We start from the raw sequence: 26,485 nt of genomic DNA, 5'->3' as shown, positions 1-26,485 counted from the left end.
CCAATCATTTGGACCTCATGTTGTGGCAGTTCCTCGATTGAACTGTGACTGAAGTATATAGAAGTGATACGCCACATGGTGTTGGGCAGATGTGCATGCTCTGGATAGAAATTAGATGTCAGTATTTCTGTATCCTACTTCCGTACTGAGATCTTTGTGGCAAATTATTTGAATAGCCCAAAAGGTCAGGCATAACAGTGTCATGGTACATGACACTGTAGCATTTGTGTGTGGTAGCTGAGCAATTGATGTAGCAGAATGATACAAGAATATGGTATATGTTGCTAATGTTGAGGTGTCAAGTAGGAACAAAGTGCATCTCCTTATGCTGGGTGATACTTAAACCAAACAGCATAGAATTATTATAAAAATTATTTCCTGATTTTGATGACATGTAATGTTGATTTAGCCTGTAACTTCATCTATAATTGGCATTAATGGTACTTTTGGCTTTCAAAAAGACCAAAGAAAGATTTTATTGCCGTAATGAAACGTTTTTTGAAAGCAACAGTCTGTCATCACTAACTAGATTAGTTGAACGTTTCCAAGGATCTCTTTTATAGTATTCTCCTCTATTGCAATATTGATTCCAAATCCACTACATGGAGGTGAACATTTATCATTTGGAGGTCTGCAGTCAATGACATCTTTGATATTTTGAACAACTTCAATAGTGCCCTTGTATAGAAGATACTTAAAGGGCTGAACTACTAGTCATGAAGATATGCATGATGCCATCCTTTCTGCATTGTCATCTACTTACACTAAAGAGCATTTTGGTAATCTGGTTTGTTAATGTTAAGTCAGTCTTTTAGTATTAACAAATGGCATGATTGAAAATTAGAAAGTTTCTCTAACTATTACATAATAATATGCCTCTGTCAGTGTACTCGCTCCAGTAAGATTTCAACAGATGTGTGTTCAAGAAAACCCATATGCTCTTGCTGTTACCTGCTGAATTCAGAAAATGTTTTATTTAATATTTTTACACTATATTATATGTTACAGCTACAACAAACATTGCATATTGTTTGACAGCTTTGATGATACTCTGAAGCAACTGACTAGTCTTAACTGTATAGTAATTTTGATAAACTGGTTGCTTATACAACCCATGATCGTAACAACCTGAATGTTGGAATGTGGATCTAATGCCATGGAGGACAAGACTTCAGATGCATGAAGGAATTTAATTGCAGACCTGACGATGTCATACATTCACTTCTTCTTCTTCTTCTTCTTCTTCTTCTTTATCGTTGCCTTGTCCCACAACTCATAGGGTCGGCGTTGCTCTTCTGGATCCATCTCCTCCATAGTACTCTATTCATTGCCTCTTCCTTCTTCCATTCTTTCTCCCTTAGGTCCCCGGATATCTTATCCTTCCACCTCATCTTCGGTCTTTATATCTTCAGCTCTGTTTCCGATATACTCTTCTCCTTTTCTCTGTAGGTGTCCGTACCTCCTTAGTCTGCTCTCTTGTATCTTATCTTCACAGCTCCTCTAACAAATTCATTTCTAATCCTGTCCTTCCTTGTTACCCCACACATCCACCTCAGCATCTTCATTTCCACCACTTCCATCTTCCTTTCCTGGGCTACTGTGATTGGCCACGTATCTGCCCTGTATATCATAGCAGGCCTTCCACTGACTTGTACACTTTCCCTTTCAACCCCATGCTCACTTCCTTGTCACAGAACACTCCACTCATTTTCCTACAGTTGTTCCAACCACAATTTATTTGGTGTTGTATCTCGCTTTCCAGTCCTCCGTCCCTTTGTATGTACGACCTCATGTTTAAATTTGCAGACCAATTTCAGCTCAATATCCTGGATCTTGCAAGACCTCATCTGAACATCCTTCAGAGCTAAATATTCTGACTTTGTCCTGCTAATTTTCATCCCTATTTCTTCTAGTGCCTTCTCCAATCCTCCAGCTTTTCCTCAAGTCTGTTAATGCTCTGCTCACAATGAACCACATCATCCGCAAACATCCTATTCCATGACACTTCCTTCTTAATATCTTTCACCAGCACATCCATAATCAGGTCAAAGTGTTAGGGACTAGGCACAGACCCTTGATGTAACCCTACTTTTACTGGAAACTCCTTTGTCATGCCCACACTACTTCTCACCTCTGTCATTGCTCCTCTGTACATTTCCTTCACTAACCTCACATACTTCTCTGGCACGTACTGCTCTCTCATGCTTCTCCATATTTTGTCCCTTTGGACTGTGTCATATGCTTTCTCCAAATCAATGAAAGCCATATGTAGATCGCCTGTAGCTCCCCGTGTCTCTCCACTATCAGCCTTAAAGCATGTATTGCATCAGTGGTTCCTTCCAGGCATGAACCCAAACTGTTCTTCACACACCACAGTCTCCTTGCATAATCTTATTTTGTACATTCACTGTTCAGGGTCATAGTTGTGAAAGTAAGAAAATCCTTTTCTAAGTGTGTGATTTTGGTTTTGGGGAGAGGGCTTGTAAAGTGAATATGTGGGCACTGTCAGCTGACTTTGATGTTATTCTGTTTCTGCTTAACAGGCCAGACACAAGTATACAAAGTGTTCTGTCATAATGTTTCACACCTGTACAAATATGACATATGGTTTTATCTTCCACACTAATTAACCTGTTTGCCCACTTTAACGAAAGAAAATTGTAGGGAGAATTTTTTTCTGCTTCTGTAGCACATCAAATCTTTATAGTTCGACTTCTTTGTCCATCTCCTTCTCCATTGGTTGGTATTTTGCAGCATCAACCTCAATTATAGAATGTCTCAATCTTAAGAACCATCAGCATTACCAGTGTCATCCTGTGTTGTTTTCAAGACCTCAGCAGAATGTTTATGATCAAAACATGACATTCCGGCCTCACCTGTACCTCCATCAAAGGATCCTGACTCATTTGTGATCTAGATGCAGTGAGAAATCCATGCTAACTATACTCAGATAGAAATTACTTGATAATTGACACTTCACGTGTTGGCGCAGGTTTCCTTCAATCTGAGTGCTCATCGTCATGCCCAAACAATTTGCTGTTGCCAAACTACAACAACAACTGGTCAGTTCACTGCCAATTCTTTATCTAGCATTTTTTCTTGAGATGTTTGTATCCTGAATCCTAGATTTGGCCCATTTATTTCGTATTTCATCACTTCTGATAACCACACTAGCCCCAAACCCTCACCCCACAAACACACGATACTGATTAAATACACACATTTCATACATAGCAGTAATCACACCAGTGGATCATTCTGTACAAGATGCAATTCGGTGCAGCATACACTGTTATTATAATTACAGAGATTGGCTTACATTAGATAAGCCTCAAACAACATTGTGCAAAGTTGAATTTTTAAATCGTTATGTTCAGTCATCGTTGCGAGACTGTCGTCATAGTCATAGATATAACCAGACGCTGTGCAGTAGTGTAGCACAGTGGTTAGCATAAAAATTTGACATGAAGAAGTCTGTTGGTTCAAACCCTGCCAAATACAGCAAAATTTTTTTTTGTTTCTAAATCAGATCAGAAGACTATAATTGTTAGTTGTATTAAGTTAATTGGTTTACGTGTAATTTTTTATTTCTGATACTAGCTGTGTCATTTTCATTGTCATACTCACTTTTCTGTATAGTCTCATTTCTCTTCCTATCATTCTTTTTTCATTTGGAGTCTACATGTGTCACCTATAATCTGAAACCAATTGCCAACCAGGAATGCTCATTGATTGGTAACATGCAGCTTTTGTGGGCAGTGTGAGGATAGTTTCAGGCAACCAGTGATAGTGAGAAATTACAGTTTGCTTTTAGCTATGATACTGAAAATTTTCTGCTTATAGATTTTAGCCTCAAACACCATCAACAAATGATTTTAGATTGTGATTGTTGACCACCATTTTCTTGGAAACATGATCACGAGGCTGTGGTTAAGATAAGTTAAGAATTCGAACTGTAGCAGATGACATGTTTTGTTCCCATAATTTAGTCATTGGTCACTTCACATTAGCCGTCGACAGAGCATCTTGCATTTCTCTCATACACGGCTCTTGTTACAAGGTAACAGCCTTTGCCACCCATAAATGAGCAGCAGCAGGCTACTGATGTGACGGCAGTGCAGCATGTAACATTCACTGGCAGCATGCATCCAAAGTGAAAGTTAAAAGAACATTTTGATGTATAATGCTCACTGTAACAAATAATTTATATGAATTTCTGTTTATTGAATTTCAAAAGGACACTTAATTTTGTGAGGAAAAAGATAATTATGAATTTTGCTATTATAAATGATTATTCAAAGAGTGTGAAATACTATCTGTGGCAGAGAATGTGAAAACCACCTCAGAAGAAACCATGTGTAATTAAAAATGACAAAGGCTGTACAAGAATTAGTTCAGATATAAATAGGCATTATATTGTAATAGAATCGCTTGTCTTCTGCACAGACTGAATGGGAGAAGAACCCGTGACTTTGCATTAGGCTCTTAGGTAGTCTTTATTTGTCATAACTCAATGATTGATGCCATTTGTAGCTCAGATTATAAAAGGTGTGTAAAGATTTTCATTGTTTCTGTTAAAATATATTTATCTAGTAAAATATGTTTGTCACAACTACTGCAAAGTTCACACTGGACATTATCCATTTTATTTAAGAAATTTCAGCATTTTATTGGATATCGCTGGTGGGTGCGGAGCTGCACCATGAGCGAGCAGTCTGCAGCTACGGCAGATTTAAATATACGATCTCAATAACAACCACATCCTAAAAAGGGTACAGGTAGAGGTGAATGAAAATATTAAAATCTACTATCCCTTTTTATTCTGCATCTGGAATGCTGTGAAAAGAAATACTTTATCTTGTGCATTCACAGGTGGATACAAGATGCAGCTTTTGCAAGTTTTCATTCAAAAAGCGATAAATTCTGAACATATTGTAAAGTGTATTTAAAGGTGGATACTTTTCATGAGAGCTTAGCAACATAAAAAAAGCAAATGTTTTCATGTTGCATTGGATTTTAGTTTAACTGGCTGTACCCCGACTCACTTTGAAGCACGACTATCTTTACTATATTTCGATGGACAATAATATTTTCATTCTTCCACAAACAGCTTTAGTACTAATGAATAAAAGTAAAACTCAAATCATTATTTTGGAACATACAAAGAAATTCATTTTTATTAATCTGCAACAGAATATTTCATACGTAAAGTAGTAATCACAGATGAAAAATTTATTATAACCTTACATTTCTCATGTCCATTCATGTATATGTTAAGTTCAATCTCAACGGTTTCCCAATCAATTTAAATGCAAAAAGCAAAGAAAGTTTAAAACCAGGTGGTCAACTCCCGAATAATTAAAACAGTCAGAATCACATTAAAGATTAGATTAGATTAGATTTACTTTCATTCCAATTGATCCGTAGTGAGGAGGTCCTCCAGGATGTGGAACATGTCAAAAAAACAACAATACATGACAAATATTTACAACTAAACAAATAAGCTAATGTACCATTCCACAGGTCCCAAGTGGAATGATCGTCATTTTTTAATGAACACTAAGAGTCATTTTACAAATACTAATGCACTGAATTTAAAATAAAAAAGTTTTTTATTTATTTATAATGTAATACAACTACTATAATACTTATTTACAATGAACACATTCCTGCACTGAAATGGTGCAGAAGTTAAATTATTCTAACACACACACACACACACACACACACACACACACACACACACACACACACACACACACACACACACAGAGAGAGAGAGAGAGAGAGAGAGAGAGAGAGAGAGAGAGAGAGACAAATTTTCAATGAACACATTACTGCACTGAAATTGTGCAGAAGTTATGTTGTACTTATATACAAATCAGTTGGTTTTACTAAGAAATTCATCAATGGAGTAGAAGGAGTGGGCCACCAATAAATTCTTTAGGCTTCTCTTAAGCTGAATTTCATTGGTTGTTAAGCTTTTTATGGCTGCTGGCAAGTTATTGAAAATGTGTGTTCCTGAATAATGCACACCTTTTTGTACAAGACTAAGTGACTTTAAATCCTTGTGAAGATTATTCTTATTTCTAGTATTGATTCCATGAATTGAGCTGTTGGTCTGAAAAAGTGATATATTTTTAATGACAAATTTAATTAAGGAATAAATATATTGGGAAGCAGTAGTTAGTATCTCTAGTTCCCTAAACCGGCTTCTGCAGGATGTTCTTGAGTTCACACCAAATATAACTCTCACTGCACGTTTTTGTGCCCGGAAAACTTTAGCTTGGCTTGATGAATTACCCCAAAAAATAATCCCATATGACATTATGGAATGAAAGTAAGCATAGTATGCCACCTTTTTCACTTTTATATCCCCTATGTCTGACAAAATTCGCATTGCAAACAGAGATTTGTTAAGACGCTTCAGCAGTTCTGTGGTGTGCTCCTCCCAGTTGAATTTACTATCAAGCTGTAATCCCAAGAATTTAACACTGTCCACTTCTTCTATCTTCTTGTCATCGTATGTTAGACATATACTCTTGGGACACCCCTTACAAGTTCTGAACCGCATGTAGTGTGTTTTTTCAAAGTTTAGTGACAAAGAATTGGCTAGGAACCAGTGATTAATGTCCACAAATATTTTATTGGCTGATCTTTCTAAGACTACACTTGATTTGCTATTTATTGCAATGTTTGTATCATCGGCAAACAAAACAAACTTGGCATCTGGTAATGTTACTGATGAAAGGTCATTGATATCCACAAGAAAAAGTAAGGGCCCCAAAATGTAACCTTGTGGGACCCCACATGTAATTAGTTCCCAGTTGGATGATGCCTGATAGCTTGATACATGTCTCTTTCCTAATAACACCCTTTGTTTCCTGCCAGAGATATAAGATTTGGACCATTTTGCAGCATTTCCTGTTATACTAAAATATTCTAGTTTACTTAAAAGGATATTGTGATTTACACAGTCAAATGCCTTTGACAGATATATACAAGTTGCCTGCAATTTTTTGTCTAATGAATTAAGCACATTTTCACTGTAAGTGCAGATAGTCTTCTCAATATCAGAACCTTTTAGATCCAAACTGTGACTTTGACAGTATGTTATTTGAGATAAGATGGTTATAAAGACGACTGTACATTACTTTTTTGAAAATTTTTGAGAATGCAGAAATGCAGAAAAGCAGAAAGGATCAGACATAAACTGTCCTAATTTTAATCTGACTATAATTGCAATGTCTTGTCTCAAAACACAGTTTTCAGATTTTGTTCTTGTTGTCTTCAGTCCAAATACTGGTTTGATGCAGCTTTCTTTAACAACGCACAGATACCATTTACTATCAGCTCAATTTTTGCACTGCTGAAATTGAATATTGCTTGTTGTTCACTTAAATAATCTACCCTTAAAATTGTGTGTTGGCTAAGTAGTGCAATAATGGGAAAAGTTACTGCTAACTTAGGTCATTTTCATGAGTAGTTCAAAGTTATCCACATTCACACTTTTCTCCTCCCTCACAATTCTCCTCTTAACTTTCGTTACTGGTTGTGATCATTTTGGCAGCTACTAAATGCGGTATCATTAAAAGAGCATAACTGGTTATTCATTATCTCTCTCCTCTATCTTCACTGTTGTGTCAATAAATGTTGTCATTGTTGTGGGAGACTTTCTCTCGTATGATTATTTTCTGGTTTCACAGATGTAACCTTAACAACCTTTACACCATTGTATGCCCATGATCTCTGCTAGTCATGGCTCTTTTTACTGAACTTAATTATCTGAATTATTTTTACTCCTTTGTGAGGGTACAGAGCACTCGTGTGGGGCAGCTGGATGATATATAAATTTTATAACTGAGTGAGATTCAGTTATTTGGTCTGTATGGCTGAAGCAAGACATTTGAGTGTCCTCAGTAGCTAGTCAATGTTATCAGTCAGGAACCATATTTAACAAATTCTGGTTCTTGTAGAAGGCTTTGGAATGCCTGAATATCATCCATGAAATAGTTTTCTTGTATCATGTGCCTTACAATTACAAGTTGTTGTTGTGGTCTTCAGTCCTGAGACTGGTTTGATGCAGCCCTCCATGCTACTCTATCCTGTGCAAGCTTCTTCATCTCCCAGTTCCTACTGCAACACACATCCTTCTGAATCTGCTTAGTGTATTCATCTCTTGGTCTCCCTCTACGATTTTTACCCTCCACACTGCCCTCCAATACTAAATTGGTGATCCCTTGATGCCTCAGAACATGTCCTACCAACCGATCCCTTCTTCTAGTTAAGTTGTGCCACAAACTTCTCTTCTCCCCATTCCTATTCAGTACCTCCTCATTAGTTATGTAATCTACTCATCTAACCTTCAGCATTCTTCTGTAGCACCACATTTCGAAAGCTTCTATTCTCTTCTTGTCCAAACTATTTATCGTCCATGTTTCACATCCATACATGGCTACACTCCATACAAATACTTTCAGAAACGACTTCCTAACACTTATATCTATACTCGATGTTAACAAATTTCTCTTCTTCAGAAACACTTTCCTATCCAATACCAGTCTACAATTTATATCCTCTCTACTTCGACCATCACCAGTTATTTTGCTCCCCAAATAGCAAAACTCCTTTACTACTTTAAGTGTTTCATTTCCTAATCTAATTACCTCAGCATCACCCGATTTAATTCGACTACATTCCATTATCCTCGTTTTGCTTATGTTGATGTTCATCTTATATCTTCCTTCAAGACACTATCCATTCCTTTCAACTGCTCTTCCAAGTCCTTTGTTGTCTCTGATAGAATTACAATGTCATCGGCAAACCTCAAAGTTTTTATTTCTTCTCCATGGATTTTAATACCTACTCCTAATTTTTCTTTTGTTTCCTTCACTGCTTGCTCAATATTCAGATTGAATAACATCAGGGATAGGCTACAACCCTGTCTCACTCCATTCCCAACCATTGCTTCCCTTCCATATCCCTCGACTCTTATAACTGCCATCTGCTTTCTGTATGAATTGTAAATAGCCTTTCGCTCCCTGTATTTTACCCCTGCCACCTTCAGAATTTGAAAGAGAGTATTCCAGTCAACACTGTCAAAAACTTTCTCTAAGTCTACAAATACTAGAAATGTAGGTTTGCCTTTCCTTAATCTATTTTCCAAGATAAGTCGTAAGGTCAGTATTGCCCCACGTGTTCCAATATTTCTACGGAATCCAAACTGATCTTCCCTGAAGTCGGCTTCTACTAGTTTTTCCATTCGTCTGTACAGAATTCGCCTTAGTATCTTGCAGCTGTGGCTTATTAAACTGATTGTTCAGTAATTTTCACATCTGTCAACACCTGCTTTCTTTGGGATTGGAATTATTATATTTTTCTTGAAGTCTGAGGGTATTTCGCCTGTCTCATACATCTTGCTCACCAGATGGTAGAGTTTTGTCAGGACTGGCTCTCCCAAGGCTGTCAGTTGTTCTAAGGGAATGTTGTCTACTCCCGGGGCCTTGTTTCGACTCAGGTCTTTCAGTGCTCTGTCAAACTCTTCACACAGTATCATATCTCCCATTTCATCTTCATCTACAGCCTCTCCTATTTCCATGATATTGTCCTCAAGTACATCACCCTTGTATAGACCCTCTATATACTCCTTCCACCTTTCTGCTTTCCCTTCTTTGCTTAGAACTGGGTTTCCATTTGAGCTCTTGATATTCATACAAGTGGTTCTCTTTTCTCCAAAGGTCTCTTTAACTTTCCTGTAGGCTGTATCTATCTTACACCTAGTGAGATAAATATCTACATCCTTACATTTGCCCTCTAGCCATCCCTGCTTTGCCATTTTGCACTTCATGTCGGTCTCATTTTTGAGACGTTTGTATTCCATTTTGCCTGCTTCATTTACTGCATTTTTATATTTTCTCCTTTCATCAATTAAATTCAATATTTCTTCTGTTACCCAAGGATTTCTAATAGCCCTCCTCTTTTTACCTACTTGATCCTTTGCTGCCTTCACTACTTCATCCCTCAAAGCTACCCACTCTTCTTATACTGTATTTCTTTTTCCCATTTGTGTCAATAGTTCCCCTATGCTCTCCCTGAAACTCTTTACAACCTCTGGTTTAGTCAGTTTATCCAGGTCCCATCTCCTTAAATTCCTACCATTTTGCAGTTTCTTCAGTTTTAGTCCTCAGTTCATAACCAATAGATTGTGGTCAGAGTCCACATCTGCCCCTGGAAATGTCCTACAATTTAAAACCTGGTTCCTAAATCTCTGTCTTACCATCATATAATCTATCTGCAACCTGTCAGTACCTTCAGGCTTCTTCCATGTATACAGCCTTCTTTTATGATTCTTGAACCAAGTGTTAGGTATAATTAAGTTATGCTCTGTGCAAAATTCTACAAGGCGGCTTCCTCTTTCATTTCTTAGCTGCAGTCCATATTCACCAACTTCTCTCCCTTTTCTTACTACTGAATTCCAGTCACCCATGACTATTAAATTTTCCTCTCCCTTCACTATCTGAATAATTTCTTTCATTTCATCATACATTTCTTCAATTTCGTCATCATCTGCAGAGCTAGTTCGCATATAAACTTGTACTATTGTAGTAGGCATGGGCTTCGTGTCTATCTTGGCCACAAAAATGAGTTCACTATGCTGTTCATAGTAGCTTACCTGTATTCCTATTTTTATCATTCATTATTAAACCTACTCCTGCATTACCCCTATTTGATTTTGTATTTATAATCCTGTATTCGCCTGACCAAAAGTCTTGTTCCTTCTGCCACCAAATTTCACTAATTTCCACTATATCTAACTTTAACCTATCCATTTCCTTTTTTAAATTTTCAAACCTTCCTGCCCGATTAAGGGATCTGACATTCCACGCTCCGATCTGTAGAATGCCAGTTTTCTTTCTCCTGATAATGATATCCTCTTGAGTAATCCCTGCCTGGAGATCCAAATGGGAGACTATTTTACCTCTGGAATATTTTACCCAAGACGATGCCATCGTCATTTAACCATACAGTAAAGCTGCATGCTCTCGGGAAATATTATGGCTGTAGTTTCCCCCTGCTTTCATCTGTTCGCAGTACCAGCACAGAAAGGCCGTTTTGGTTAGTGTTACAAGGCCAGATCAGTCAATCCTCCAGACTGTTACCCCTGCAACTACTGAAAAGGCTGCTGCAACTTTTCAGGAACCACGCGTCTGTCTGGTCTCTCAGCAGATACCCCTCCGTTGTGGTTGTACCTACGGTACGGCTATCTGTATCGCTGAGGCACACAAGCCTCCCCACCAACAGCCCGGTCCATGGTTCACAGGTGGACAATTACAAGTAACTTTGTGAAATATGTGATAACCAGCTTCACAGGGCTACATGGATTGTCGGGAACTATGATTTCTTTCAAACCATGTATCTGAGCAAATGGGCAGTACTTCTATAATTTCAGATTGTTTGAAATTTCTGAGCATGATGATGTTTGTTAGCAGCTTATATTGATTGTAATCAGTAGATTGAAAGGAACACATGAGAGGACATGTGACACTTGTAAGGAAGAGGCTAGATGCTGATACCCAATTCCACTTCTAAGGACCTGCACATTAACCTTGAGCTTGTGACAGAAAGGGCACAAGGGAGCCAGGGAGAAATTGAATTGTTCTAGCCAAGTGCTAGTGTGGATATTACTACCAGAAATCCAAAACACTTGAAACTGCTAGGCGAGAAAAGAAGAGTTGAATTGAAAACTGTTGAAATCTTGTACCTGCAAGTTTTTTGTGATGTCTAGAATTGTATGACTAAGACAAGCATCCCGTGAGTACCATCTTTTTCAGAGGCAAAATATTAATCTTGGGAGTCACATTGTTTGTTATGGCACCCATCATTACTTGCTACCATTTTAGTATTCTCAGTTGATGACCAATTTTTTGTTCCACCTCCTTTGTTTGAAATGGAAGAACATTGATGAAATTGGGCTCTGAGTTTGATGGCATGGGGTATCTGGCACCCCTGGCATCATCATGGGGTAGCATTCTCCTGAGATGACTTGGTTTTATTTTTTTATTTTTATTTTTATTTAAATTACTGGAACACTAGAGGGCTTACCTACTGTGGTGGTAGGATCTGATGAGGAGCCAGCGGCTGTGGGACGTATAGTCCATGTCTCATTCAGCCATTGGCATTTGTCAGATCACTGTGAAACCTACTGGTTTAGTTTTAGTAACAAAATTATAAAGTGAAATTAGCCAAATTCAACTACAGCTGTGTATGTGTTCTCTAGTGGTTTTTATACTAACAAACTAGATTCCATTTGATACTATTTCACTACAGCTGGGAAATCTATGCAATGCTGTTAGTTTTCGGGGAATACCAACTGGGCTGTGGCATGAATGGGAATTTGGATTGAGGAGGGAAGTGTATAATATAATCAGTGCAATAATGCAAAACCACTTTGCCAGGTTATTAAATGTAGTGGTTAGTGCATCTGCATAATGAGCAGGAGGCCTGGATTCAAATCCTTCCATTTGTAATCAATTTTCATTCATCATTTCAGTCTTTGTGTTTGAGGCATCTAAAACTATATGGTTTCATTTGAGTAAATTATGTTGCTTTAGTGGTTCTACTACTAACATAGGTGTCTGGTTGAGTAACCTTGCATTGTGCCCCAAAGAAATATGAGAATTGTAAGGGAAAGTAAATGACTAAATTTCAAAACACAAATAAATGTCCAATATTAAACCAGATGATGTGGTAACAGGCTATTAGGACAGAGATGTACTGACAACTACAGAGGCTAATACTATACACAGTATAATCAATGTAATTTGACATAGCACTGCAGTCAGAGGAAGAGGAGCATGCACAGGCAGCATTGAACATGTCAGTGTCCTTGTGCAGTGTGTCAGAATGTTGACAGGAACAAATTCCTCACTTTTAATAGTTATTGATCAATTGCTATTCAGACTTACTTCAGTGTTCAGTACAAAAAGCCAGTATTAATTCAGAATGAATACACTTTACCAAGTTGCAAACTGATGCACTGAACACTTCAATACACAGATGACACATCATATGCTGAAACTCTCACTACCTTACCCAGCCAAGAACAGTGACCAAAAGATGACGATTCATGCTCTACGTCTTCCTCCTCAACTATCTCGTCAGTGACATCCTTCATCCACAGTTAGCACATGCCTGACGACCATTACAAATTTAATGCAGGTTTTCAAATATTGCAAATGTGAAGAAGAGAGTTGTTTAGAAAGTAGTAATTGAACACCATTTCTTTGAGGTACATATTGTTAAGATGCTAACATAAATATGTTTTATATTCTGCATGAACTGAAAATGTTATAGGTGCTCTACGGACCATTTCTATTCTTCGTTTGTTTTATTCATCTATCTTTCTTGTAAATGTTAATCCACAAATTTCTGGTTGAATGAACATAAAAGCAAAAACATGTTAAATGCGGTAAATAATGGAGGTACTGTCGGTGACCTGGACACAGTAGTGATTCAAGTAGACACCATAGAGAGGGGATATAAATGCTACTACTTTTTCCAGATTTCAAAATAAAAGAGGGAGGTGAGAGCTACAATTTTTGGGTTTTACATTTGTTACTTAGGATCCCACACTTTATTGATTTTTCTGGGTGGAGGGGGGGGGGGGGGGGGAGGGGGGGTTATTTGAACACAATAAAATGTTCAGCTGCATTTTGAAAGTTCCCAATCTTCTATCATAATTGTCCACATATTGTACTTATTTATTTATTTATTTTGTACAATGTGAAAATAGTTCTGGCATTTTAAGCACCATCTGCATCAGGATCACCATATTTTCTAATTCTTCTTAAGAATTTCAACCATCACCTGCTCCCATCTGATATTACATAGAAATTTTTCTGCAAGATGCTCACCTCCTACATCTCTCACAACAAGTATTATCACTTGCTTCTGGTAAGATATTATTTTTATTGTACTGTTATATACTGAATTTAAAAAATCACACTCTTCAAATGCTAACTCTCAATGAGTTGGTCTGCTGTTGATTAGTTACCAATTCATAAGAATGACAGTGTTTTATTATCTGTAGCAATATGGTATCTCAGTTATGGCAAAACTTTGCTGTGGAAAGTGCACCTCTTCCAGTAACTACGTACTTCCTCTACCAGCAAGCAAGTGAGTACACAAGTTGCGAATGCAAAAGTAAAATTTCTGATGACTCTTCTACCCTCACTCTGTTCTGCTCCAAGGGAAGAATAAATGGAATCAGTACCAATGTAGAAAATTTGCTTAAATCAGAATGATGAAATACCAGTGCCTCACACAGCTGGTTTTTAATTAACTTAAATGCTTCTTGACATTCTTTATTCAATTTCCAGATGGAAATAGACCTGTGATGATACACAAAATTGAGGATGAAAGCTGTGATAGTAACTGCACGAACTGGGAGATTTTCAGTTGTCTACATCATTTTGGTGCAGGAAAATTTCTCACTGGTTCCATTTTCATCAGATCAGGTTCAATTCTGCACAAAGAAACTACATGCCCAAATAAATTCCAGGATCAATCCTGCACAAAGAAAGTACATGCCCAAGTAAATTCCTTTGCGACTTGGCGAATTCTTATTAATCCATCTTTAATGTGACTCATGCTCCACTAAACACTTAAATTACATGACATATATTGTCTAAATGTTCTCCATCAAGGTAGTAGTAATTAGAATATCACCTACATAATGTTAAATGTGTCAATAATACTTCTCGTAGAACTTCATTAAGTGCTGTCATAAAGGCCGATAATGATACTTACAGATCAAAGGGCATTCTTTTAAACTGGTAACATCTTCCATTCCACATAAAGCCTGTGTTATTCAAGCTATACCTTCATCTTGCAGTTGGTCACATTGTACAGTAAACCGCATCATTTCTCCATGAGCATCAGTTAGTAAATGCACACTGACATCCCCTTTTGGATTAGAACATTTACTATCTGAGTGTTAAATTATCTGATTCTCCAACACACCCTAAATTGCTTTATTAACTACTGCTTTCTAGGGCAAGAGTACTGGGTACAATTTGCTGTGGAATGGCTGATGATTCTTAACTTCAGTTTTACAAGTGGATCATTTGATCAGACCAGGTGATCTTAAAATAGGTCAACATAACAACCTGTTCCTTCCATTTAGCTTCAGTCATGTACATTAATGTTTGAATCATACTTTGAGTGCTAGTCAGAGCATCTTAATCATCATTATTCTCCTGGAGCCCAGCATCTTCCTCAGACTTCCTTAAAGATGCAGTTCCCAAGCTCATATTTGTGAATGGAGCACCTTAATCGTCTCCCTCGACAAATCCTGAAACTCTCTCATCTTCATTTCTGTCTGACTAGTGGAAGGAACAGAAGTGTGAGGGACTGCGTTTAAAAATCTATTCAGAATCAGTCAATTCTGAGAACTAAACTGATATTAAGTGATCCAAAAACGAATACACTCTGCTCACACATACTCTTCTGAATTCTGAATGTTATCTGTGCCTGCCTTCAAGGATACAACGTACTTTTATGGCTCCATATTATGTAAAAATCAGCACCTATTTCATTCAAGCACTGTTTATAATGTATATGTTGTACAGATTTTTTTGTTGATATCAGGTAATGCAGCACACTTTATAAACAAATAAGAAGTATTCTGAATATTTTTGAACCTGCTTAGGGTTATTCAAATAAATTAGAAAGAAACTGATGCAAACAGCTTCCTCAATTTGAGGTGCCTTTTAATCCAATGTTATACATTTGTAGGAGACCAAATTTTTACCAGATATACATGAATGATGGCTGAGATTCTAGATCTATTTAATTACACCTATTATGTATATTATAGGGATAAAAAAAAAATATCACATCTTACAATTAATTTTTTCCTAATAAAAATGTTATGTTTTCTATAATTTAGTTGATTCTGCAATAAAGCAAGTATGGACTATTGAAATTTACAGTAAAAAATAGAGCAATGCTATATAAACTTTAGGAAATATTTGTATCTGAATTCTGAAAAATACAACTTGCAGGAAATTGTGAATGAAGGTATGAGTCCAATAAACCATGCCTCAGAACATTCCTGAAGCATAGTCTTCATCCTGCAGCATTTATTCATCTTCAAGCTTCCTCTTGGCATTCCTTTTAGAACTTCTTGCTTCTTTGGTAACTTCAAGAGCTGAATCTTTCAGCTTCATGCACCGATTGTCTGTCAGACGCAAGCAACTGATCTTCAATATTAGAGCCACATTTTATGCCTGAATTTCTCAGAACTTCCAACCTTCCTATCACTCCATCATTGAAACATATCACTGCATCTAGTACACCAACATTTAATGTATTTACTCCTACAAAAACATTCTTGGGTAATCTTTCCCATATGCAATGGTTGAAACTTTCATTTGTATTCTTAGTGCCCCCATGAAGACATTTACTAAGCAAAAAAGGTTCACTCAGATCTCTTAAAATTGGTTTTATTTAATTCATAACAGGCTCAGGAAGAGAATGCTTATGATGGTATATTTGACCACTTTCTTTTGCTTTCTGGTAACCAAATCAAGAATCTGCTCCTCTAGGGCAAAGTCTGTGAATAGGGTGGTCATCTGTGTACAACATATGAAAGTAGATAGCCCGTACAGCTTATCTCTTTGCTATAAAATCTTTCAGATTTGCAGTACGTCTAATGACCAGTCCATAATAACTCTGAAGAATGTCTATTTCAGTTTCTGTTAATCTGCCTTGGCCAGACAGAGCTTTCCCATCCAACAGAAGATTTCCTTTCATTTTTCTTTGTAGCTTCCTCAATTTAGTACCCATCCTGTATTCCACATGTCCACAACACTCCAGTTTTGTTACCAAGTTATCACCATAAACATGGAACTCATTAATTTTATTGAAAGCTTTAGAGTCCCCATAACCTGGGTACTTCGTATATCTAATGTTATAAATGGGCACCAACGTCTGAAATATTTTTAGAGCTCCATCACACTCCATACCTCCACTGTAACCACCATAATTCTTAGAACACCAATGTTCAATATGTCCTCCAGTGTTGCCACAGCAGGTGTGGCAGTACTTAGATAAGCACTCAACATCAACAACTTTTCCATTCTCCAGAGAAGTAGCACTTGCAACCCCATTCAAGGAACGATGTCCTCAACATTGCCATGTGCCATCAAGTGCAACAGCAATGTCCCTAGTTCCAAAAATATTTACAGTTTCTTCTACTGCAAGTTTCATAGATGCTTTAGACACAAGAGTCAAGGAACCTAAAAGTATTTTTATGTACTTGTTGAATCTACTGGGAGGAGGAGGAGGAAGATCCATCAAACCACAGAAAGTTTGGGCACCCTTTTTTTCCTTTCCCTATTGTACACATCGCATACACTAACTTCAGATTCATATCATATGAGTTATGCACAATGTTCAAAGTCATTGTGAAGATATCAAGATAGATTTATTGCAGGATCTACACAGAACAACTACTTTTGACGCTTAACCCTTCCTGCTACTGTGTTATTCAGTTATTTCCAGACAGCATACACCATCACATTGTTTTCATTTCGCCACTTCCTTTATCAAAGATGGTAAGATGCCCACATCAACAACAACATAGCCACTATAAACAGCATCATTTTTAACACAAAATTTGAATCACCAGGATGTGTGCCATGTGGGAGTTTTTGCCTGAAGAACTGATACATAGGTTACTTTCAACAGTGTGGCTTGATTTGATTGTGAACTGGTTACCACGGAATTTCCTTTTATTGAATTTCTTGATGTACGGCATAGCTTGCATTTATTGCACACTAAATGATATGTAATTCCACTAAATATATATGTAGCACTTGGGCAACAAACATTCAGCAACACGTAAAGAAACTGCTTCAGCAAAGCAAAAGTAAATACTACCAAAGATAATCATTTACAGAGACAAGGAACCTGCACTGTTACCAACATATACAATGTATCATATGCATAATTGCTGGAAACAGAAAGTTCATTGTTCTTTTCAAAATAATACTGGTTTCTGTAACAGAAATAATTGAGCGTGGCACCCACATGACCGTAACTGTAACATTCGGTATATATATGTCATTTTTCATTTGAAATCCTATAATGTATATATATATCAGTGTAATCAGGATAGCTATAGACTGTCATAACGTCATAAAAAATTTGATTTTTCCACCATTTATAAGTACCCTGTATCCTTAATGGGTTTACTTTGACTGTTGAAAGCAATGGCAATATGCAAATTATTAACAGGAAATATTGAAAAAGCAAGGTGTTATAACCTTTAATCACCAATAATTATGTGGATATTCAAACACACTCACTTAGAAACAATAGCTGGTTACATGATAACAACTCAGTATCTCTTATTTGACTGCCGTCCCGTGATGTGCGGCTGGCGCCGTTCGTAGCTAGGTGGCGCTCCTGCGCTCAGCCGAGTTGCGGAGTGCCTCTATCGCCGTTTGCGCGTACTGTCGTGGCGGCACTGTAAATGTTGTGGCACAGTCACAACACTTCTCCCCCCTTGAAAATAAAAATACACTCACTTCATTGGAGACATGGACAGTGCGGAGACATCCATGGCCTCTTGTGAGGCCCCGAGAAGATCCCACGGAGAGACACGAGAGTATGGTCGAAAATGTCCAGGATGGAAGCTCGTGCGTGGAACGTGCCTCTTGGACGAGATGATGGGTGAAAACTCCGGAGCAGCATCCATAGGTGTCGTGAACCTGGGGGTGAGCTCCAGCAAGATGGGTCCCGGAGAAGGCGGCGTCGTGACTGGGGCCGGTTCCGGTGTACTCGGAAGCGATAACGACGTCGGCTGCAGCAACACGTATGGTAGATCGGCAGCAGTGACAAGGCTGGCGTCTTGGGCTGGTGGAGGTGAAGGAAAGGGCGGTGGCACCGGCCTGGCCACCACTCGTGGGTGCATCTGATCGTAATGGCGAACAACCGTGCCGTCGTCCGTACGTATTTCACAAATCTGGCGGCCGCAAAGAGCCTTGACCACCCCTGGAATCCATTTAGGGCACGATCCATGCCCTCGTGCCCACACGTCAGCGCCCACCGAGAATTTTCCCACACTAGGGGACACAGCACAAGGCCTGACACGGTGAAGCAGGTGCAGCAGAGTGCGCGGTTGGCGGCCATGTGAGAGTTCAGCAGGGCTGCGATCACCCAGAGGCGTGAAGCGATGAGAACTCAGAAATTGCAACAGAGCATCATCTGTGGAAAAATCACTAAGGAATTTTTTCATCTGCGGATGGAAGGGCGGTGCTGTTACATGATGAATCCCTTGTCCAGTACAAAAATCATGGAAGGCCTGCGAAGAGAACTGAGGGCCATAGTCCGTGACGATCGTGGATGGAAGACCTTCTAGCGCAAAGATTTTGGACAAAGCCAGCGTCATCACCGCATTGGTGGGCAATGGACATCGAACAACAAATGGAAACTTCGAGAAGGCGTCAATCAACAGTAGCCAATAAGTACCGAGGAAGGGGCCGGCAAAGTCAGCGTGCACCCGTTCCCATGGCTGCGGCTGATCAGGCCACGAAGAGGGCATTGTACGAGGTGCAGCCAGTTGTGGAGCACACTGACCACACGCAGCAACCATGTGGGCGATGTCCGAATCAATACCGGGCCAATGATAGGAATTTTCTGTTTATTATAAGTTCTCAGATTTCACGCAACTGGAGACAAAGGAGTGGAGCCTAACTACAAACACGTGTGAGAATTGATGAGAGTTACTGCAGAGCCAGTGTCCACTTGCATGTGAATGTCTTTATCCAGAACACGAACAGTAACAAACAACTTATTTGTTTGAGAAAGCACACATTCAACATCCATGTCCGATGCCTCGCCCTCGTCGACAGGAACTTTAGGGGACTGACACACAGAAGCAATGTGGCCTTTATTCCAACAGGAATTACACGTGGCCCAACGTTTTGGACACGCGGCCCTGTCATGCTGTACAAAACAACATGGACAAGAAGGAAGTGCGGAACGAACCTGCTTCTGTGGTTGCTGTTTTCGCTGTGAGCGTTGCGGCCCAACGCGACTTTGTTTACGTGAGTGAACCGCCGCCACATCTTCAGTCTCCTGTGAAACAGGCAAATTTTCCGTGTCGAAAGTTGACTGTACAGTGCCTACATCACACCACGTGTCTATTTGCACGCCAGCAGCATGAGACACTTCAAAGGATTGAGCGATGCTTAGAACTTCCGACAACGACGGGTTTGGCAGTTGTAGGGCATGTTGCTGAACTTCTTTATCAGGAGCAGGCCATAAATAGCATCTCTAACCATTGCATCAGCATATGACTCATGATGAGTGTCCGTGACAAACTGACATTTCCTACTCAGACCGTGTAGTTCCACCGCCCAAGCCTGGTAAGATTGATGGGGCTGTTTACGACACCGGTAGAATGCCACGTGAGCGGCAACGACATGGGTGTTTTTTCGGTAATAGTTAGACAATAAGTCACACATTTCTTGGAAGGACAGAGAGGCAGGTTCCCACAGAGGAGCTAACTGAGATAACAGCTGATAGATCCGTGGGGAAATCCAAGATAGAAATAATGACTTACACATAGGAGCGTCGACAATGCAGAAAGCCAAGAAGCGTTGCTGCAAACGCTTCTCATAATCCTCACAGTCTTCAGCGGCCTCGTCATAAGGAGGGAATGTAGGCAGAGAAGAGGAAGACAGACGATGAGTACGTGACGTCAATAATGCCTGAATAGCAGCCGTCAGCTGTGTTTGTTGTTCAATGAGCGCTTGCATAAGCTGTTCCATGTCTGCCCTGTCACGAACACACAAATTCACAACACAGTGAAAAAATCCCATCCTCATTGCCAAAATGTGTTATAACCTTTAATCACCAATAATTGTGTGGATATTCAAACATACTCACTTAGAAACAATAGCTGGTTACATGTTAACAACTTAGTATCTCTTATTTGACTGCCGTGCCGTGACGTGCGGCCGGCGCCGTTCGTAGCTAGGTGGCGCTCCTGCGCTCAGTCGAGTTGCAGAGCGCCTCTATCGCCATTTGCGTGTAATGTTGTGGCGGCACTGTAAATGTCCTGGCACTGTCACAACACAAGGAGATAGATTTTCTGTAATAGCTCCCATCCTCCTCACTGAAATGGCTGTTATGTCCGTAATCTTGCATATTTGGACTTCCACAAAAGGCATTAAAATGTATTTATGATGATATTTTTCCTCCCTCTATAAATCTTCTTTCACTTCAGTGACAGGTTTGCTCTTGGTAGTGTTCATTGTGACTTCTGACCCATTTCTGACAACTTAAGTTTCTGAGTGGCCCATTTCCAAAACTTCATTTGATTTACTGCATCACAACTTCTCATATTATGACTTCAGCTTGTGGAAATTCTGGCCACTGGACTTGTACTCTGTCTCTGGCATATGTTGGAATTTTTTATTTATAATCCTATTATTTTTCAAAAAGCCAAAATTTGTTTAACAATGTGGTTTAAAATTGTTCACATTTGGAATAATTTTTGGTTACAAAAATGACCCAGATAATTGCTTAACATTTCATGTGGCTAACACCTGTATCTGTTTTGCCCTATTTGGTTTAATGTCTCTGGAATAAATGTTTGAACTGTTTGAACCCAACCAAGGCATACATCCTGTCCCCTTTTTGGAATGTCCTGAAACTTCCATTATCTGCAATTAGTTGCAGCGCCTTATCAATGTTGGTCTCTATTTCAGTTCACGCTGCATTAATCTCATGCAGTAGAATCTCATTATTTATTCCGTTCAACTCTTCGTCGCAGTGTGTGAATTGCCGGTGGATTTTGTCTTCTTCAGTACGCACTACTGCTCATACACAACCTCTACTGACCTTTTCTGCTGCATGCGCTATTGCACATTGGTGCTGTCAGGTATATTAGAGTCGAAGATGTACAGGTACTTATCCCTTACAAAAGGTACAGTGGTACTTTGTAATGAGGATACCACTTCCTAGCCACTTTCCTCTTGGACATAGCTGATCTCCATTGTTTGTATGACTTCGCTGTTGGACAACCATGTTGATAACATGCTTAAACAGAATCTTTCCTAGAATTTAGCATTTGGTTCGACTAATGCCTTCAATTTTCAGTTGAAATACTTTAATACTTGGTCCCACTTCTGTAGATATTTGGCCCTGGCAAAGAGCTTTTGATCTGATGATGAGTCATTCCTTCCCTGACTGGTATGTACTTCTCATGCAGTCAGGAGGTAGCCAGTTGTATTGCCTTTGTAGTGCCACCCAGGGATCACATGTAGGGTCCTTATGGTTGACACATGCGCATGTGAAGCTACATTGACCCCTGAAATACTTTTATTAAGATTGTCAGTTATGAAACTGGTTAGGTATATCTTATCTTGTATAAGTAGTTTATAAACATATTGTACAACATTCAGGAGAAAGTTAGTTTTGAATACGTATGTACTATTCCATAAACTAAATAAGAAAACTGCATATTATTTTCAGCTCAAGGCGAAGGAGGTCAAAAATTTTTACAGCAGCATACATAGCATCTCTTTGCAGCAGAGACAGTGTACATAATTCTTTTGTTTAGTGCCAGACATGTGAATTGCTGAGTTCTGTCACTAAGCATCCAGTCTCTAGGAATGTGATACATTAGAGAAAATAAGTATTGGGAAACAGTAGTAAATATTCTCAGCTGGCTAACTTTTTTGCAATTGGAGGTTCATGGACTCATTCTATATATGACTATTTTCACTGCTCAGTAGGGAGATTATAGTTTCATTAAGGAAGAGTTCCCCCCAGTAAATAATTCTATGTGACACTATGGAGTGCACAGAAGTGGAATAAGCTACCTGTCTGATCCCTTCATCATCCAAAATGAGAGAGCAAAAGATGCTGAGCTCACTCTCTCCTCAGTCTCATAAACATGACGTTCCCTACATGATTTGCAGTGGATGTCAATGCCCAAGAACTTAATGGTATCACCGGATTATGTGCTGGTTATTCAGTGTCACTGAGTGTTTGCCTGGCATTTCATGACTTCATGTAAATTGCGTAACAATTATTGTGTTTAGGTTGGCAGGAAGGGAGTTAACAAACCTGCTTCAGAATTTTGGTGAAATGCCATTGGAGATTGTGTTCGGCAGATATTCTGTTACAATGATGGTGTCATCTGTAAACATGGTACATTTCCACTATTCACCATTCACTACTGCAGACAGATCTTAGGATGAGTCAGAAATACAGAAGGACTCAGAAGGACAGAAGGTGTTTCTCTAACCAAACACTGTTCTGGCTGTACTGCTAAATGACTAATCAGGTTCATGACACACAGCACCAGTTGGATGTAGCCTATGTAAGTGTTTTCTTTGATTTTCAGTATTTCATACAAGTATGGAGTGAATTTAAATTCCTGCCATAATTTAGTACTTATATCTTATGACAAAAGTTTAACACCATAGGACAATTATTACAATTGGAAACTGTGCATATATGTCTTGCAACTGTGTAGCTCAAGTTGCACCAATTGTACACTCTGTACATATCCAGTATTTCTTAGTGATAGCACTTAGTGATCCAAGAAACTTTAAACATAAATTCAAACTGCTCCTAAATGCGTGACATCAGAACATAGTTGTGCATTTGTGAAGCAGTCAGAAGTGTGAAGTTGTTTTCTTCATTCTAATTTGAGTCTTTAAACATACTGAATATGATTTATGTGCAAGTTGTTTGTTATGCATCATAATTTGACCATATTTTTACAATAATGTGGCTCATCACTCATGCCTGAAATTCTCTTATGCAGATGTAACAATAATATACATCCTAAATTATTACAAAGTATTATTCTAAATTTTTGTTATAGGTTACTCTTCTAAGTGTACTTCACGGATAAGTAAAGGATACAAGAGTTTGCTGAAATGTATTTTGCCATTGCCCTAATAATCTGAATATTAGTTGTCTGTTACACTGTTGCATGCATTAAAACTTGAAAAAGCAGTTCATGATTTATGTACATTTCTACTAAGCAGTAAGCTTTCAAGAATGACACAGCACTTCAGGATTATAAAATATGCATAATATTAGTATAACAGAGCATGAGTTGCAAATTGTGAGGGACTAGATATTATCAGTCTTCTCACTGCATGCAAGTATTTCTCACATTCCAGTAACTTGGTTTTTATGATTTTGGTGTATTTTAGAATGTAGGATTCAACTGACACTTATTGACACACCGGGAAACTATGTAATTTGCCTAGACATACAGTATCGGAAGACTTGTATATTGTCATTTAGTGTGTCTACAACAGAAATTGGAACAGCTGATTAATCCTTCGCTCTGTGTGTTGATGGCACTAGTAGATTTGATTAGTTGTGGTTCACACATGAGACAGTACGGTTCTGCAGTGAAAGGATGGAAACTTCATCCTTGACTTATGCTAGGTATGGATCTTTTCACATACTGTACAGCTCTTTCCTTTGTATCTGAATCAGAACATGCTGTTGTTCTTGTGTGGTTTTGTGTATGGACTGTTAATTATCTGTATATCACATCTCATTGAACATGGTGCATATTTTTCAGCACAGCCTACAATGGATGATGTTTTCTTTTACAAAAGGATTGTCATATTTGGAGGCTGTGGATCTGCATATAATCAAACTTGGTAAATGTAGCTACAATACTGTAGAAGGTATAACTGCAGATGGGAATTTATTAATGACCTTGCGAATATGTGATTGCTGTTACTTTTTAAATTTTATTTATTCATAGAATACTTACTTTAGCACAATTTAGAAACACACTGAGGAATTAATGGAAAGTCATATTTACCTTCTGTTATGTAGCCTGTGTATATCGGCAATTACTGTATTTTGCCTCGGTTAAACTGTTATCTGCGCACATTTATACCATTACCACATTGGCAGTATGTTTTCCTACAATTCTAGTATCTCACAACTTCGTTATTTCTGTATGACACTTTTCTACTTAATGACAGTCTGTATTTGTAACACAATGTATGAGGGACATTCAGTAAGAAATGCAACACATTTCTATTCTTGGCCATTGTCAGTTTTAAAAAATGTGCATGAAACATCTTTGTGGAATATTCCTGCTTCAGCCCCTATAGTTTCATCATATCCAATGTTCCAATAAGCGACAGCACTGTTTGGGCCTTCAAAATGGTGTCTGTAACAGAGGTGTGTTCCAGGCAGGGACCTGTTGAGTTTTCAGTGCAAAACCAGACCATCGCAGATATTTATAGGCACTTGCAGAATATCTACAGAAACCTGGTAGTAGAAAAAAAGAAACATATCAGCCGCACACAGTTGTGACCCTGCAATGTTGGAACACGCGGACATATTGACTGTGATCCAGCAATCACGATGGATGCAACACCTTGCTGCTCTGCTGAACGCCTCTGTTGTTAGTGCAGACACACTCGTCCACCAGTTAGGGTACTCAAAGATGTGCGCCATTGTGTTCCACCTAACTGGAGACTTCATTGATCTTCATAAACTGTCTGACAATGTTCGACAAAAAATTATCACAATCACCCTCATAATGCACAGACAATGAAACACTGATTCATCACTTTGAACTGACAATTAAAATGGCAAACGATGGAGTGGCGCCATACCACCTACTCTGAAGAAAAAAAGTTTGAATCCGCATCCTCAACCAGTAGAGTCATGGTGGCAGTCTTCTGGAACTGTGAAGTTGTTATTCTGTGTGATTACCTCCATCGTGGTGTAGTGTTTTGCACTACCATCAGGAAGTTGAAGAAACCACTTCAGCGTGTACATCACCACAAAAATGAAAATGAGCTCTTCATTCTCCACAACACCAGAAGACCTCGCACAAGTCTGCTCACCTGAGAGGAGCACACATACTTTATTGGGACAAAGAGATGAAAGCCAGAAGGTGCGATGTCCAGACTGTTGGAAGGAAGAACTGTCCATTGAAGGATGCACTCTGCAGAAAGCAGTGTGTGGATGATGCGGTGGTTATTGATGCAGCAAGATGGCACCGATGTCGACTAGTAGAATGCTGTCATGCAGGCATACTGGAAGTAAGGTGGCATAAGGCCATCACATTGAACAAAAATTGTATTGAAAACTACTGTTTTGCAGCAAAGATCATAGGAAATAATATGGTGTATGGAATCCAGAATAAAACCAACCTGCTTTCAGAAAAATTGTTGCAATAATTACTGAATGCCCCTCATATAATGAAGTCACAATTTTAGACAGTCAAACATTCCAATTCCGTAATGTAGAATGTATTATTTTGTGTATTACAATCAGATCAAACAATCTGCATAGTTATTTCAAGAGTAATAGATGTCAAGAAATTTCTTTTAACACTTAGTATTTAATGTTAGATGAGGTGTAATCTGTAGCGACTACAGGGGCTTTTTAGATGTTTAATTTTTACAAC

The sequence above is a fragment of the Schistocerca serialis genome, chromosome 3 (assembly GCF_023864345.2).
Source record: "Schistocerca serialis cubense isolate TAMUIC-IGC-003099 chromosome 3, iqSchSeri2.2, whole genome shotgun sequence".
NCBI classification, from domain to species: Eukaryota; Metazoa; Arthropoda; class Insecta; order Orthoptera; family Acrididae; genus Schistocerca; species Schistocerca serialis.
Note: the sequence above shows the minus strand (reverse complement) of the source record.